Here is an 18,525-nt window from a genome sequence, read left to right on the forward strand (position 1 = left end):
GTGTGTGCTGGTTTAGAGACTGTCTGCTTAGCCAAATAGTTGTAGGACCCTGGAGACAGAGGGCGTCTCTGAGGCCAGGACCCAGAGGTGCCTTTCTTAGGGGCCCTTGGCATGGTCCACACAATGGAGGGAGGCTAAACGAAGGCACCTGGGAAATATGGACAGGAAATGAGACATGACCCAGGAGGGTCAAGGCTGTCCAGCAGGTGGATGCCACGTTCAGGGCCGGCGTCATGAATGTGTGGCCTGTGCAGTAACACAGTAGGGTCGCTCCATGCTTGATTTAATGCTCTGTTCCTCTGGGTTAGAACCTGGCAACTGAGGACCTGCTACTTTCCTTTTTTGCAGTTAAAGTGTCTTAGTAAATTTAAAAGTAGAAATGTCAACCCCTCTGCCCCCTAAATCGTAACACCTTGTGTGTGGCCCTCATCTTTGCTAGAGGAAGATGGGGAGGCGTGTTAAGGGTGGGGTGGAGCCAGGAAGTGGTCGGTGGACACAGACGGTGGAGGAAGCCTAGCTCCGGGAAGTTCTAGAGGAGAAATGTGTGGGTTGCTCTGACTTGCTAGGAATTCCATCACAATTTTCCACCTCCCCTCCTTGTCTGCTTTATGCCCAGCACAAGGCTTCAGGATACAGGAAACAGCAGCATTCAAGCATATTAGTGGAGAATTTTAAAGTACCTGGATTTAAGCTAGTCAGTGTACCATTCCCTTGGTCAGTTTTAATAGAATATTTTTTCCATTTGGCTTCATTACCGCATTGTAACAGTATTGTTTTCTACTAGCTTGACTGCACATGAATCATAGATTTTGTTTTAGCACAGTTTTCATGTGAAACTGAATTCTGAGAGCCAACTAACCAACCTGCAAAGCTACTTTTGGAACACAACTTGTTTGTAAGCTGAGACTATGCATATTTAAAATTAGTTGAATACTGTATTGCAAAATCCCAAAGACAGTTACAAAGCAAGAATGCCCTAAATACATCCTTCGGAGAATTACAGAGGTAACCAGTCTCCATAAGGGCCTCAGTAATTGGCAATGGTGACAACAGGGGATATTTTGGGTTCAGGGTGGCTTCCTGCAGTTTTCAGAGTTCCTCCTTCATGTAAGGCCATGAAATTGTATTTGACTTCATGCTACTTGGTGAGGTCACTGGAACCAGCTTTTGGTGTCTATTTTGACAGTGGGGAAAACCGAGGTCCCTGAGAGAAAGATTCGCTGGCTGGTCCACAGGCCAAGGGCGTGCATGAGCTGAAGGAGCCATCAGATCCCCGCCCCTTAAGGATTTCAGGAAGCCAAGGGTGCCTCCTTGCTCGAGCAGCCCTCGCCCTGATCTCTGAGTATTTTTTGCTTTTGACCGGTGCATCTGGGCTAAGGTTTTTTTTTTGAGTAATCTCTACACATTTTTTGCTTCCTATATTTTCCCTCTTCCCAGCTTCTCGTCTGAGCTGGGGCTGGCCCTGTCCTCATTCCCTTTGGGAAGGATGCAGTGGGCAGGCGAGTACAGTAACCTCTAAGTCAGACTAGCTCTGTCTTCCAAAGATCTATGTTCTCAGGTCAGACCCAGATCGTCTAGAATAAATACAAAATGAGAAGGCTTTTCCCCAGGGTAGACAGTGTCTCCTGGGGCTGGAGGAAGTTGATCTATTTAGTAGCTGAACCTACTAGGACATAAACAGGAAATGGCTTTACTTTACCTTCTTTCTCTTTCTTTAAACATATTTAGTTGAATTTCCATTCCTGACATCTTGACATCTCAAGATTACTTTTACTTGGCGGGTGATAAACATCTAAGGCCACTTAATTTAAGATGCCAACCCCTCTCCCCCATCTAATCCTTAATCTCTCTGCTCAGGGCCGACATCCCAGCATCATAGGGAGAAAGGAGAGTGGGCCGTCTTCACTCTCCCTCCTCCACCTCTCAGTCACTGACAATTCTCCTCCTTCAATAGACTCTCCCATTTGAATGTCTGTCCTTCTCTTTCATCTGGACGTGGGGCTGAAGGTGTATGGCCAGTTTACCTCTCTAGGTGGTTCTAGGGGGATGCCCTTGAGGATGTGAATGTGTGGAAGGGAAGGCAGGACAGATGCACACACAGCACTCTGTGGAGGCCTGAAACTAGAGGGAGCTGTGCTGAAATGCTTGGCGTCCTCTGGAGATGAGGGTGTGCCCTAAATATATCCTTAGGAGAATTACAGAGGGAACTAGTCTGTGTAAGGCTTGAATCTTTCCTCCAGAGAAAAAGCTGGCAACTGGGGGCCACAAGGCAGACTTAGTTTTAGATAGAGATGTCTTGTTTAGCACGGTGCTGTGAACAACTTGAATGTCTTTCCAGTTTGTCCTCAACCCCGAGCTCTTTAGAGTTTGGCCCAGTGGGCCTGGCTCACGTCCACTCACAGCCTGGATCCTGGAGGCCTAGAGCAGGTGACCCCGCTTGGGAAACAGGACCACAGGCTGCCACGGCCCAGATGCCCACTCCCTGAGGCACCCCGGAACAGATGCTGCAAAGGAACCCAGGTCCTGAAGAGGCCATTTGGGGACAGAGGACAAGAACTGGTTCTCCCCCACTACACATGCCCTGCTGCTGTGTAACGTGGGACAAGGACATTTAACATGGATAGCTCATGTTCTCCACCAGCCAGGAAGCTCTGGGACCAGGAGCCAGCAACTAATTTATCCCTAAAAAAATCAAATGACTTTTCTTTGCAGACTTGAGTTAGTGAGAGAAAAAAATTAGAAGGTAACAATTTATCAGGTTATCTTATTCCTCATGCCATCCCTCACCCATCCTTTCAAACATCTAGTTTTTGTGGTCATCTTCACCATTAATCACAGTCATTGCTTTTAATGAATGGATTTGTTGATCCATTCGTTCTTTCATCCATTCATTAAAACCAGGCACCCACCACCTGCCTGTGATAAGGACTTAGGATAAAAACAAGCGAACCATCAAAAAATAAAAATAAAAAAGTCAGAAAGCATTCCTGCCCTGGATGAGTCAGTCCACAGCTAGAAAGAGGAGAAGGTATGATCCTCAGAAACGCGCTCGCCTCGGTCACAAGCAGACACATCCTAAATCGTGGCCATTCTGCTTCTTAATCTAAAAGTTACTTATTTAATAGCACCTCAGTGTGATGGGGATGAACTGGTCCAATGGCCACTATCCCCTACCCCCAACTTCCCATCAAAGGGAGGTGGTGGGTGGAAAGGATTGAACCAGAACTGGTGCCACTCTGCCTGGGCAACAGAGAGCCACTGTTAACGGTTGGTTGCGTAGTTTGTGAGAGTGTATATATATATATGTGTGTGTGTGTGTGTGTGTGATGTATGTGTACGTGTGTAAGATGGAATATGTGCACGTTCTGTGTACACGTGTGCATAAGTGTGCATGAACCTGTAAGTATTATGTGTATAGAGGTGTATATGTATTTTGTGCATGTATGCGTGTGTGTGTGTAAGATACGATGCCAAACCTTGGGATGAGGTGGGTCATGGAGCGTTAAATGCTTCTCAGTGCACAGAAATGCAACCTGGGGCGGGGCTGCAGGGTCGGGTGAGGGTTAGGAAGGGCTGGGGTTGGCCAAGACTGGAGCTGCCAATAGGAGCAACTTTTTCCCTCCCCCTGTAGGGTCAGCCCAGTGGCCTCTGAGAGCACGACTACTTCTCTCTGTGCAGCTCGTGTCTCTGATGCTCCGAGGCCCGGCTTGCAGCTCTCCTGGAGGCCTAGTGCTCTGCACTCCAGAGGGCGCTGTTGGGAACCTGGGGTGGGCACCCTGGCTGAGGGGGGCTGCCTGTTCCAGAGGCGACAGAGGTGCTCCTGTGCGTGGGGTCACGAACCCAGGGCAGGAAGTGGTCAGAGGGCAGGGCAGGCCTCGAAAGGCAGCCTCCTGATGCGGCTGCTGGAACCTCCAACTTCCCTCTTCCTTCACTGGGACAGCGAAGTAAATAACACTCACACAAAAACACGTGCCATAATGCGACGGGGGGGAAGGGGCTCTCCAAAATTCAGGGCTGTGAAACGCAGGGTGAAGTTAACAGAAAATAACCAGGGAATCGGGGTGGCCTGTGAAGCCACCTGACATGGGTTGACCTGGCTCAGGTCTGCAGGTGCAGTCCTGGGCTGGGGAGGGGCCAGGCAGGGGCTGGGGCTGGGGACAGGGTGGCCCGTGAGGGGCAGAGGGCTCAGCTCTGCACAGCGGCTCCTGTGGCATTGCCATGATGACAGTTGGGGGGTGATGGGGGGTGCCTGGAGGCACCCCAATGCCTCTGTGTAGGAGAGACAGCAAGATCCTACTTCCTGTTTGCTCCCTGAACTATAAAGTCACCCTGTGAGCAGTGAGAAAGAGGAACACTCATCTCTCCAGACACCATTTTCCCTCCATGAGACTCAACAGACGGGGCACTGTGCCTCTGAGAGGCCTATCACATCCTGGCAGGGAGCGAGTCGCCGGGTATCGTGGGGCAATCCTAGGCTCATAACTTGGTCACCTTGGCAGGTGAGGTAGCCCGTGGGAAGGCCCGCGTGAGTGATTAGTGGCATCTCCTGCATGTCCCCTTCCAAGTGAGGGGCTGTCTGCTGGCCTTGACAGCCTGCGGGGACACCATGGAACCGGGGAGCCCAAAGCATAGCAGGTCTGGGGGCAGGTGAAGGAGAAAGACCAGCAGCCCCATCACAGGACTGAGCTGAGGATGGATGGGACCCTGCACGTGACACGCTGGGTGCAGGGCCTGGCATGCGGGAGGTCCTCAGGACACACAACACCTGGGGACTTGCAGGTTAGGTTCTCAGGCTGAACCCCCATCTTCCCTAAATTTCACCAACTGGCTGAGCAGAGGGGAATGGAGTTGCTTATACTGGTGGCATAAAACCACAACCTGACTTCTCCCTACACAGAGAAGCAGGGAAGAGTTTAAGATTGCCATGGTTCCAAATCCCAGGGGTGATTTAAAACACGTTTCGAAACAACTTTTATGGTATTTACTCATTTCCCAGTAATTCTGCAATCAAAGCCATTAATCAGTCCCAACACAGGATTTGCAGTAATAGAACACTGAGTTTTATGGTCATTACAGGACGGTTGCATTAAAGAAATGCTGTATATGAGATGCAACTGCCTTGAGTGAAATCAAGGGGTTTCTCACCCAGGCTCCCATTTGAGTCAGTCGCTCTCCTTTGTTATGAGATGTCTAGGTGTCTGCACCCAAATGTGGTTTGACATTGTCAACGTGTCACTACCTCTGAATGAGGATTTCAAACACTTTTTGAAATCTATCAGCAGGAAATCAATGGCACAGAGTTAGGAAAACTCATGAAGGATTCAATAAAGGAAGAATTTAAAGAGGTGCGGTTGGGTGTCAGGAAACCAGAAGGGAGAGTGCAGCTCCGGGGGTTGCTACAGAAGGAGAAAGCTTCACAGAGAAGTCTTCCTTGAGAGGACCTGGGTCCTCCAGTTGAGAGCTGTGACCTTGCCCTGAGGGAGCTAGGGGAATAAATACCCTACGTCCCTCTCCGCCACCCATCTCCTGCTCTGGTTCCCAGGTGGCTAAACCCACCTGGGCAGCAGAGGGCTAGAGAGCCCTTGATCTGCCCTTGATCTGGGTCAGCCGCCCAGGGAAGAAAGCAGGAGGAAGGAGAGCAGAAGAGGGGCCTGGAAGATCATCTGTCAGAGGAAGGTGTGTTTTTCAATTTTAGATACACATATGTGGGATGTAACATATAAAGGGGTTAACACATAAAGAAAAACTAAAAAATAACCTGAGTGGCTGGTAAGCTGAAGAGTTGCAAAAGTGCAACATGGAACTTTAAAGGCTAAAGTGTTATTTTAACTCAAACTAAACTTCAATCTAATGGGAACAAAAATATAATCACATAAAATTCGCATGAACATAATGTCAGTTAATCAACACTGTGATCTGGTACCCACTGGGCCTGGGTGTGTGTGCGAGCTAAGTGGCTCTGACACTCAGGATCCAGGGGTCCAAGGCACCTGCTGTGTGTTACTCAGTCTTAGGCTGACAGCTGGTCTCCAGGGATTAGGTAGGAAGGGAATAACTACGCAGACACGTTGCTGTGCTGGATTTCTCTGAGGCAAGAAGTGAAGATGTGGTGCCTATCACAACACCCTCACTAGGGCTGGGCTCTGTGGCTAGGAAAGTTTCTGAGAGTCACTGTCATTCTTGACTCCTGATTGCCAAGACCTGCTGTGACCTAATGTCCAGCCAGCCCAAGTTATGACAACAATAAAAGAATGAGGAAGGCAACAAAGGCAAGAAAAGGGAAGAGTAAACAAATAGCCAGGAGCCCTGGGCCAAGGCAGAGCCATAAGCAGATACAAAGAGACACTTGAGACTATAGCCAGGGAGAAACAAGGGTCAGAAGAATGGGGAACTGGAAAACAGTGAGACAAGACAGCACATAGAGACTTCCTGGTTTTGGTAGTAGACGTGTTTATTTTAACAGTTGCTAATAGCTTGGGTTTGGACCTTCAGAATCAATGCTCACTGCCCTTGGAAATACTGACAAACTCTCCAATGATGGAAATGACTATCAACCTATTTATTTTTGAAATGAAGGCATATTTTATCAATGAGTTTGATTAACGAGTTCTACAGATTTTAAAAAATAGAATGTGATGAAGCAGATAAAAAGGCGGGTTTTTAGAAATTTACACTTGACTAATTAATTCTGCTTGGGGGTGGGAGTGGATAGTATTCACTTGAGGATATGTTTGAATTAGACCCCGGTGGATTTCCAGGCCAAGTGCACAACGCGAGGCCTGGGGCACCGAACAGCACATGGGTGTGGGGCTCAGGGAGTGAGTGGCAAGGCCAAGTTCAGAGGAGGCAGGACAGGGCCAGGGCTGGAAAGACAGGCCTCTTAAAATATGAGCATGAGACTTGCTCTTTCCACCTCATGGGAGAGTGTAATGAAATGTAGGCAGAAACGCTTCCGATATTGAGACACTAACTTGTCATCCATGCTTCTAGGGTTTTCATGAAGAGAAAAAACTCAGGCCCGCCATTTTGCCGATAGGAAAACCGAGTAATGTTTAGGAGATATGCAGAACTGACATAGAACATATGCAGTCATTTATGAGACAAAGTTGTATATGAAAAGATGTTCTGCCTCGTATTTGTTTCCTAGCAGAACCACTGCTGAATGAGCAGACATCGTGAAGTTAGAAATTCATATGCCATATGCTAGGATGACTAGCCCTAAATCAGTCAACCTTCCATCAGATGTTTGAGGCAATAGAAGACAAGTAACTTATAATCTAGTTACAGAGAAACATATAGAAGAATCAACAAGAAAATAACACAAGGCAGAATTTCACAAAGAGCTTAACTGGGTAGTTCTGGCTGTCAGGGTGACAGGAATTCAAAGACAGGCCCGGGTGGGGTGTTGGCAGATTCTCAGGGACGTCAAAAGAGATGCCAGCTAAGCCCGGAAGGATGGAAAGAATCTGAACAGTGCAAAAGAGGTCAGGGTCTGGAAGAGTTAGTACTAATTCTCAGAAGCCATTGGTTTCTGAAATGTTTGGGTCGAATGAGAAAGAAGCTCTTGGTGACTTCAGCCCCATAAAGTACCACTAGAGCATCATTCAGATGCCAGCTTCATTCCTCCTGGGAGTTGTCAGGGTTGATAAACAATAATGATGCCGTCTGTTGCTGGTGAGGATGCTGATGCCAACAATAGCCATTGGGATTTCCTGATGTTGACATTTTCTGGATTATGTTTTTTTTTAAATCACAACCAAAAAGTATCAAAACAGCCACAGATAACTCAACAAAACATTTATAGAATAAATAATACACAAAGTCTTCTAGAAAATTGAAGAGAAGGGAATACCTCTAAACCCAATCTATGAGGCCAGTGTTACCCTAATACCAAAACCAAACAAAGAAATGACAAGAAAAGAAACTATAGACAAATTATGAACACAGAGGCAAAAATTCTTAACAAAATTTTAGCAAATCAAATCCAACGATATACTAAAAGGATAACACATCCTAACCAAGTGGGATTTAACCCAGGAATTCAAGATTGGTTTAACGTTCAACAAGTACTCAATCTAATTCCTCATATCGACAGCTTAAAAAGAAAAACTATATGATGACCTCAGTAGATGCAGAACAAGCATTTAACAAAATCCTACTTCTGTTCCTGATTAAAAACTCTCAGCGAACTAGGAATGGAAGACCACTTCCTCAACTGATAAATGGCAGCTATGAAAACCCCACAGCTAACATCAAACCTAATGATCAAAGATGAACACTTTCCCCCTGTGATCAGAAAAAAGACAAGGGCGTCTGTTCTCATTCCTTCTGTTCAACATTGCACTGGAGATTCTGGCCAGTGCAATAAGCAAGAAAGAAGGATCAAAGCTTTGAGTGGCTCAGACCTGACACTGGAAGAGGGACCGGGTCCTCCAGGAATGCCTCTGATGTCCTCCAGCACCCGACCAGACATCTGGTAAGTTGTTGACTCAAACCAGCTTGGCCACTATGTAGCTGTGAGACCTTAAAACATCCCCTCCCTCCCCTCCCTCTGCCTTTGGATATTATTTCATTTTATTTTTAATTCTCTTAGAGCTTCAGGTTCCTAAGTGATGGGGTGGGCATAACAGCCACCCACTGCAGATTTGTTGTGAAGACTAAATGGAATAAGCATATGCATAAACTGCAAAGGGCCACTCCAGCATCTGGTTTTGCTACATTCATGCTGAGTAGCAACGGGAACTATGTGATCTGCTAAGAATGCAGGCTGGTAGGTGTGAGGGTTTGGGACTTGAGGAGCAAAGTGTAGAGTAGGAAGGGCTGGGGCTAGAGGTGTGGGCCCAGACAGGAGCGGGCTCTGGGGCAGCCAGCTGGAGCTGTGCCTCTTCTTCTCCTGGGAGGTGGGGGTGGGGTGGGGCATGGCGGCCAGTGGGAGGAAGGGATGGGGACTCCGGAGCCGTGGATCAGATCTGTTAGCAGGTCTCCTCCTTACTCCTCGGCTCCCTTTGCTGACCTTTAGAAGCTCCCTCCACCCCTAGAGACTCCTCCTAATTCAGAGGAAAGTGATCTGATGAAAATAACCCACAGTAGGACACCAAGGGTGATGATTCAACATTTGACCTCTTCTGGGAGCATCTGCTTTTTAAAAGAGCCCCAGGACGAAGGCAGTGCCTAAAGTGACTCACCAGGAGCGTGGAGAGGGCGAGGGCTGGGCTCCTGCCCATGATATATTTTAGGTCGTATTCTTCTGCACCGAGTCCCCTCCCCTCAGACTGAGTTGACTGCCTGCCTGCCCTGTAGCAGGAGCCAGGGGAGAAGACCTCAGGAGAGGATGAGGCAACTTAGCCAGAGGAAGCAGCATGAAGGGCAAAGGTCAGGATGCGGAGAGGAAGATGTGTCTGTTTCACCGTCCATAACTGGTCGGGTGAGGGGGACTCAGTGATACAAAGGCCAGCCGGGCTGCCCAGCCACAGGGGAGTGGCCAGGAGGGCCGGGGGCTAAGGAGGGTGACACTGGCGTGTTTACGGTATGTGTGCCTTTGTCAGTGCGCAGCTGCGCATCTGGGCAGGTGGGAGGAAGCAGATTTCCATCGCTCTTAGAATGAGCTCCCGATCAGGTCTTTGTGTGAAGGAGACAAACCTTTAATCGAGGAATCATGAACCATTGTGCTCCAGATCTGGGAACAAACACTTGCCCTGTTAGACAGCTGCTTCCAACAGTGGGGAGCTGCAGGGCCTTGATCTGTCCACCACTCAGCTCGGCCAGTCCTCCTGCATACCTTGCGTGGTTTTGAGAAGCTGTGTCACTTCTGAACGTGTGACAGTTGTGGCGTGGATCTAAGGTGTGGATCCTGGGAGCTTTAACTGTAGAAAACAATGAGGAATAAAAGAGTGTTTTAATCCTCTTTGGCTATGATCTTTTTTAAAAACTCCAGGAAGGATGACAACTGATAATTGCTTCAGCTCTTGTTATCATCAGTAACCATAGTTCTAGTGGTCCAATATCCAAACCCCTTCCTGAGCTTGGGGGCCCCTACCCTCTTCAGAAACTGAAAATGCCAGGTCCTCATTCTCCAAGTCTCTTGTGCAGCTCAGGCCTGAGTACAGCCACAGGCTCCATCCACCCAAAGACAGAGCTCAGACTTTGATGCAGTGGAGCGTCAAAGGCAGGAGGCTGACCGAGGTGACAGCAGCCACCTGCCTTGCGTGGGCATAGAGGAGGTTGGTGTGCGTTGCCAAGCAGAGAGGTGACTCGCCCACAGTGGCCCCAGCATTGCCTCGTCCTTGGCTCATTTTGGACTCAGACCGTTTGTTCTGGTAGCTCAGCCGTGCTGCCTGGAACCAAATAACACCACTCTGGGCCCAAGAACTCTTCTTGCAAATGTCTCTTGCTCATTTGCCACCCGCCCTTCCTAAACCCTTCAGCGGTCAGCGTCCTTGCTCCAGTTTAACCTGTGCACGTGAAGCGGGGCATCGATGGCCCACGTGTATACATCTGTTGTTTAGCGTCCACCCAGAGCTGGTCCTGGGCCTGGCACAGGGAGACACCAGAAAGTACATGACGAATGAAGCACTTCTTACGAGAATCACAAAATGAGCCAACAGTGTTAAAGGTGAAAGTGGTCTTAGAGGTCAGCTCTGCTTCAGAAATGAGGACTTCATGGTCCAGAATGATTTCACGCTTCACCTGAGGTTTCCCTTTAGCATGATTTCTGCCACACTCCACTGCTTCCTACTAGGGGCATTTATTTGGCAAACACAGTAATTCATTATAAAGTTCAATGAAAAGTTCCTTGATCATTTGGAGTAATTGGAACTCTTATTTGCTGCTGGTGGGAAGGTAAATTGGTACAATCACATGCCACAACTATTGGCAGGATTTATTAAGCCATAGCCTATGATCCAGCAATTCCATTCTTGGGATTAACGACAGAAATGTGTACATGAGTGCATCAAAAGTTATGTACAATGTTCATAGCAGTGTAATCCAACAGAACCCCCAAATCCTGGAAACCACTTAAATGTCCAGCAGAGGAATGGATACATTGTAGTGTGTTCTCACACTGGAAAACTATACAGCAATGAAAATGAAGCATGGCTACATGACTCAAAGATGAATCTTTGAGTAGTGGGGAGTAGAGAGGATTGGCAATGGGCATAGAACAGGCGGCTTTAGAGGCACTGATGATGTTCTATTTCTTGAAGGATTACCAGGTGTTTACTCTGTAAAAATTCATCTCACTGTACACTTACGATTTGTGTACTTTTTTATGTGAGTTATGCTTTAATAAAAATGTTTATTTTCTAAAAATCTCTGAAAACCCAGGTAAACAAGATTGGTTAACCCATTTTAGAGATGAAGCCAAAAGAATTTATAAGATTAAAAAAAAGAAAAAAGGTGTTTGATTCACCAAACTAAATCAAAGTCCATACACTGAAGCACATGGCCCTGGTCCCTGAATGCTCACGCAAGGCCTCACTCACGGGCATCTGTGATGATTTTAGACATACTTCTAACACCTTTGGGGATCTGTCACTTTAGTCCACGGCATATTGAAAACAGAAAATCTGCTAAGTGTATGGCTGTGCTAGGAGAGAAGTCTAAAGCCAACACTTTAATGGCAGAAATGAACATCAGGAGGCAAGAACTCCAAGTGCATATTGGTCAGGGCCATTTAGTACAGGGCAAATGCCTTATACACCAGCTACAATTCATGAGAAGTTCCTTGTCTTAGAGAAGAGTACAAATGTTCAGATGTTCAATTCATACTGACGATTCCCAATCCTTACAAAAAGTTCAGATCCTTAGTGTAGTAGGTGGAGAACCAAATAGATCATTTCAGAAATTGCTCCACAACAGGATCAGAGAATTGCAGAGGTGAACACGGGCTAAGGCAAGAGGCCAGGAGCCATTCTGCACTCAGGTCCAGGGATGGGCTCAGAGCAGCCATGGCAGAGCTGGGGGGTGTGGGGTGAGGGCGTCCAGGAGCCCTGAGAGAAGCGAGATGGAGGCCAGGGCAGCTGGACTTGGTCAGGATCCATTCAACATTCAAGGGTGCCCCAGTAAGAGTTAAAAACAAAAGATAACGAGACCGGTCATAGGGCATCATAGGTAGTTTGAGATTTTATAGAATGTATAGTTTTCTAAAAAATTGTGAGCGCCATCACACATTCCATTTCTTGCTCTTCTAAACGATGGCAGGTGGAGGCCTCATCAGCTGGCCAGGCTTCCTTGGACAAGGCTGGGGTGGAGGCTTCTGTGCCCTACAGGCCTCTGGGCCTCCCCAGTGTTCCACCGATGAGGAAGGTGGCCGATGCTATTCCTTTGCCTGGAATGGGTTTCCCTCCCTCCGCAGCCCATGCGCTTTTCTGGCCCTGCCCCTGTCCCCAGAGCTAGGTACACTCTGGGACCTGGGCTGGCTGGTTCACCTGCCTTGGGGCAGGAGCAGCAATGACTCGTGAAGACGTGGAACAAAAGGCACCTGAGAGGAGGCCTCAGCTCCTCAGTCTTTTGAGGATTTCTTTGCAAGCTTAGAAAATGAACATCCCCGAGTCTCCACATCATCACTGTTTTATTCCACAACCAACTGTCCCCGAAGCTTTTGGACTGTCTCCACTACTATCTCAAAGTACAAGTACAGCTGACAGAAAAGAAAATGTCATGTGTGAATGAAAGCAAACAAAACTCAACAACGTGGCAGAAATAGGAACAATGACACGAGGGGAAGAATTGAAGCAGGCTGCCAGTTTAAGAAGGGAGGTGTTGTCACAGCCTGGGGATTAGCAAATTTGAGGTTTGCAGAGAGCAAAATAGGGAGGCAACCTCAGAGATGGCAGAATTATAGTAATTACAATTGTTTTCTTTCTCTATAATATGCACAAAGAGTAAATGCTAAAATAATAATTCATTTTAAGTAATGGGTGGGGCCTTGAGAGACAAGAGAAGGACCAGTGCTCAGAGGGGGTTTACAGGGGCAACAAGGATGAGGAAAACACCATCCCGGGAGCATGATCCTGGCTCTCAGAATTAAAGGGAAGTACTCCACTATTCGGGGAGAACTTTGTCAGCGTTTGGGGGCCACATTTGTAATGTTAAATTAGTGCTTATAGAATAGGCATGGCTTTACGGAGTAATTCCAGTAAGCATGGGGGCCCTTAAAACTATGTTCTCTCATTCAGACTCTGCAAAGCAATATTAACAGTTGAGGTCAAAATTCAGAGAGGAGATTGCGTGAGCCTGGAGCTGCCAGGTGTGACTGTGCGGGAGGTGCAATGCCTGACTCAGTGCCCGACTCGAGGGGTCGCCATCACATTGTCGTCGATGTAGAAGGTGCATCTGGAGTTGAGCTGTGCACACCCTGCCCACGGATACCTGGCAGCCACAGCAGGCCCGTGGCGTGGCCAGTTTCTTCTGAAAGTTTCCTTATCTGTCCTTTCTCATGATACTATTGAACGTAGCCTTTTCCAAACTTTCCTATGACCCTTCTCCGAGCCTCCGGCCCCCACCCGCCACCGAGCAGAAGATGTCACCTCCCCCTTCCCGGGGAAACCCTGGCTAAAGGATGGAAATCATGTTAACTTCCTGCCACCTCATCTGAATACGGCTCTCCACCTGGACCCACCTCTGCCTGTCGTTCCCCCCACCCCCCTAGCTTCAGGGGCAGCAGCCGCCTGCCCCTCACTCATGTTCCTCATAGAGGCCTTCTCAGGACTCAGACCACAGTAGCAGGCGAGTCCCTGGCCTGCACAAGAGGGCCCTCTCCTGGCCATGCCCTTCTGCTCCCAGTGGAGGGAGGGACACACGTCCACCCTGGTTCTCGCCACCCCCCTTCCTGAACGTGCTCTGGATACCAGAGACCCCAGGACCTCCTGCCCAAATGGCCCCAGATGGCCTCTGTGGGCCTCGTCCCTGGGCTCCACGTGTACACCCCCAGGCCCAGGTGTGGTAAAGAGGAGGCTGTTTGTGAGGGTCGGGGAGAAGGTGGGCAGGTTTCCAAACATGTGCACACGTGTGGCCTCATGATGCCCAGTGCAGCAAGGGGTGAAAGGGAGGGGGCCCGGCGCTGGCATGGCTGTCCCCATGCCACCACGTCTGCAGCAGAACTCCACGGAATCTGAGAATTCTAGATTGAGCTCTGGTCCTCTGAGTTGTGAAGGTGTGTTTGCTGAGGTAGAAGGTATTTTATCTTACAGTTCATCAGCTTGACTTGTGCATGTAAATAGCAAGACACGTGCTAAGTAGGCCTCCATTTGTACTCTTGCCCTGGACGCTGCAAATGTTAGCGTCAGGCCTATTTTCAATTTCTCTCTCTTTCCTGCCTTTAAATATTTCCATGCATCTGTCAGGTGAAAAATTAGCAAACAACTATGTGAACCAGGGCCCCTGCCCACCCCTCTCTGGCCTGAGCTCTCTCCTAGATAAGGTTCGTTTAAACAATAAGGCCCTCCGCAATCATCACTAGGGACTGCAAGTCTCAGGAAAACAGTGATGGACCAGAAACTGCCTCTGCCCAAGTGAGCTTGTAATCCGCGTGACATAATGTGTCCTGTGATAGAGGAAACAGGCCCCTGGGAGCGCCTCCTTGAGGGACATCGCACTCGGTTTAAAGGTGGGAACGGAGATCAGAGAAGGTCCCTGAGAGGTGATGTCCACAGAACAAATCCAGACAAGACTGTGATCATCTCTGAGGGGCTCTGTCAGCTTCTGGTTGTAGTGGGGCTAATTCGGCCTGCACATCCCTATGAACAGGCACTGCACGCTCTGCTCCTGCTCCTCTCGTGGCGGCTGTGGGTTGGGGATTTTGAGGGTCTCGACTGCAGCTTCAAGGTTACTTCGCATCATCAAGGAGTCCCATACCAACTGGAGCAGCCATCGTTCATACAGTGAGCAACGCCCATTGTACTCCACACAAGTTATCAAGAGAAGGCGGCAGCGTGTCTTCCATCCAATGATGGAAGATGATCCCAATACCCACTACTTTTCCTGAAATTGATGAGACAGTTGAGTAGATGCTTTACATCTCAGGTGAGATGGGGTAGCTTAACAAGCACATTAGAACAACATGGGGGTTGGGGGCCCACCCACGTAAAACTGAAAATCTGCGTATAACTTTACAGTCAGCCCTCCAGATGCACGGTTCCACATTCGTTGATTCAACCAGCCGAGGACTGTATAGTACTGTAGTATGTATTTATTGAAAAAACTCCTTGTGTAAGTGGACCCACGCTGTTAATTTATCTCCAGCAATAGATATGGAAGCATGTGAGCTACACCTGAGGCAGCACGTGTGGACTCCCTGCCTGTGTCACGGTGTGCAGTGATGGTACCACCAAGGTGGACGTGGAACATGTTTCTCCCCAGCCCAAAGCTTCTCCTCCTTGAGTGGATGTGCTCCCGCATTTCTCTCACCCTCTTCATTGCTAATCATCTGTCACTGCTCTGCCACTCAATCCTTGATGACTCCGGCAACTGCCCACAGGGAGTTTCTGTCCAGTGGAAAAGAAAAATCTATTGTCTCTCTTCCCCTGCTAGACAGGGGGCTTCCTGAGAGCAGGGACTATTCTGTTTTGTTTGTCCTTGTCTCTATCCCCGGAGCTGGGCATACTACAACTGCTTAATTGACAGCAGATGACTAAGAGTGATGGGAGCACGGAACAGGAGTTTTAACCAAACCAGAGGGATGGGGAAGGCTAAAATAATAGCATGTCAGCCAAGACAGGAAAAGTGGGTGGAAATAAATGAGACCCCAGGAGGGTGGTTTGGGGAGAAAAGCAGCTTCCAGGCAGAAGCAGTAGCAACATGGGTAAAGGCCCTGAGGGAGGAGGGAACACAGCTGGTTGGTGGAACTGACAAAAGTGAAAACTGGACTGGAGTCCAGAGAGCTGGGTGAGAGGCAAGGTTGGAGACGTGGGCAGCTCTCTGAAGGCCTGTAAATCCATGTTGTGGACATTGGACTTCATTCTAGGGAACATGGGAAGCCACTGAAGGGTTTCAAGTAGAGGGCACAATCTAAACATTGCACATCTGTATTGTTGAAGAGGTCATATGGAATTGTATGTGGGAACTGGGTTGGAGGGACCAGAGGTGAAACAGAAAGATAAAAAGGCAACGTAGGAGTCCTCAAGGGAGATGATGGTGGCTGGAGTGGGGTTATAGTGCAGAGGTGACCGAAGGGGAGGAGTCAAGGATGCCACCCAGGTTTCTAGTTTGAACAACTGGTGAATAATGGTGGCATTTGCTGAGATAGGAAGTGCTGAAGGAGGAGTGTGTTTGGAGGAGCAAGGAGGAGGATGAATTCTGCCTTTGCCAAGCTGAGTGTGAGATGCTGAGTGTGATAAGCATCTGAATTTATATCTAGGCAGGGAATTTTATATCTGGCTATGCATCTTTGGAGAAAGATCTAGATAAGGGATGCAAATCTGAAAGTGATCTGCATTTATATATATATTTTTAAAATTTTTGGCTGCCTCGGGTCTTCGTTGCTGTGCACAGGCTTTCTCTAGTTGTGGCGAGCGGGAGCTACTCTTCGTTGCAGTGCGCAGGCTTCTCATTGCAGTGGCTTCTCTTGTTGCACAGCGTGGGCTCTTGGCACGCGGGCTTCAGAAATTGCAGCAGGTGGGCTCAGTAGTTGCGGCACGCAGGCCCTAGAGCGCACGGGCTTAGTAGTTGTGGCTCGTGGGCTCCAGAGCACAGGCTCAGTAGTTGTGGTGTGTGGGCTTAGTTGCTCCATGGCATGTGGGATCTTCCTGGACCAGGGGTTGAACCTGTGTCCCCTGCATTGGCAGGTGTATTCTTAACCACTGCGCCACCAGGGAAGGCCCTGATCTGCATTTAGATGGTACCTGAGGCCCCATGAGTTAGTAAAATGTCTGGGGAAAGTATAAACTGAGGAGGGCAGAGGGCCTTTGACCAAGCAACAAGGAACCCTCGATATGTAAGGACTGAGAAGGAAGAGCTGGTTCTAAGCCTGGCTGATCATTAGAATCACCTGGGAAACTTAAAAAATGTATATCTGCTGGGCAGGATGTGTCTACATAACCTATATATATATTTTTAATTTTATTCATTATTTTTTAAAAATATTTATTTGGTTGTGCTGGGTCTTCATTGCGGCATGCAAACTCTTAATTGCAGCATGCATGTGGGATCTAGTTCCCTGACCAGGCATTGAACCCAAGCCCCCTGCATTGGGAGCATGGAGTCTTAACCTCTGTGCCACCAGGGAAGTCCCACATAACCAATATTTTGAAAAAACTATAGTATGATTAGAAACCATTTGGTAGAAGAAAAAAACTGTCAAAGAAAGGATCAGTGGTTAGGAAAGAGGAAAATAAAAGAATGGTGATGTTCCAGATCCCAAGGGAAGGAGTTCGGGAAGAAAGGGATTAGGCAAAATCAGGACTGAAGTTTGCACTGGGAAGCCAGATGGTGAGACACCCACTTGTCAGATTCCTCCGTAGTAGCGGATTGGTGTTTGAACTCAGAAAAATTTACTAAGGGATTATGGAAAGGTGCCCAGCAGAACACCCTGGGTTCAATGCCCTCATACACGCATGCACAGGGTGGGTGCAGGGGAAGGGGAGGGAAAGGAAGGTGCATCAGGTGGCAGGGAGCTTTTCATTGGAAGTAGCATCTGAACTGCAGCATTCCTAGGAGAGGAAATAATGGGAAAAAAACTATGATGAGTTAAGAGAATGATGTACACTCTAGGCAAGAGGTAGTCCCTGGCTGCAGGGACTTAAGTGTTGGGAATGGAGCAAGAAAAGGGGGCAGAGCCCAGTTATTAAGGATCTTATATGCCAAGGTAAAAGAGCCCTGAAGAACGTAAGAAAGTAAGTGGCACGATTAGATTTGTGATTTAGTTAGCCCATTCTGGCAGCCAATGTGAAGAATGGCCTGGGGTCAGGGAGGATTAGGAAAAGATGGAGGCTCAAACTTCCATCAAGAGGCTGTGACACAATATTGTAAATCAACTATACTCCAATATAAAATAAAAATTAAAGTAAAAAAAAGAAATGAAACAAAACGAGGCTGCAAGAGGTGTCTTGCAAGGACCCAGATGAGGGGTGATGGATTCACCAGGATAGGAAGAGAAGTGAGTGCGGAGCTGACTGGAATGAGAAGAGAGTAGACCCAAGAAGCCAGGATCAACACCTAGTTTCTGGCTAGGTGAGTAGTTGGTGGGAGATGTCAGTCTGAGATAAGGAACAAGGAAGACTAGATTTAGGGGAAGATAGGGGTGGAGACTGGAGTACAGGAGGGAACATTTCAACACTGGTAGCTTACTCCTTTCTCCAAAGGAGAAAAGATGTCAGTAACATTATTACTGGCTTCCTATTCTCTTTATCTCACCTGTAAGTCATTCTGCAGCCTATTTCCTTCAAGTACCCAGATTCATAAATACTACTTCCCTGTATCAGAACACAGAAGCTTCAACCAATTAATGCAAGGGGTTTTCATTTTTTAATTACTTCATTTAAAAAATACTTATAATGTACCAACGACTTGCAAGGTACTCGTGAACCT

General features: G+C 48.0%; 1 long non-coding RNA gene across 1 annotated transcript in view; it reads right to left on the reverse strand.

The window, feature by feature from the left end:
• Window positions 1-18,525, reverse strand: part of LOC132532161 (uncharacterized) — a 66,987-nt gene that overhangs the window by 47,484 nt on the left and 978 nt on the right. Inside the window, exon 2 of the long non-coding RNA XR_009544344.1 lies at window positions 9,779-9,863. This is a non-coding gene — a long non-coding RNA (uncharacterized LOC132532161). The remainder of the gene's footprint in view (window positions 1-9,778; window positions 9,864-18,525) is intronic.

The sequence above is a fragment of the Lagenorhynchus albirostris genome, chromosome 14, assembly GCF_949774975.1.
Source record: "Lagenorhynchus albirostris chromosome 14, mLagAlb1.1, whole genome shotgun sequence".
Taxonomy (NCBI): domain Eukaryota; kingdom Metazoa; phylum Chordata; class Mammalia; order Artiodactyla; family Delphinidae; genus Lagenorhynchus; species Lagenorhynchus albirostris.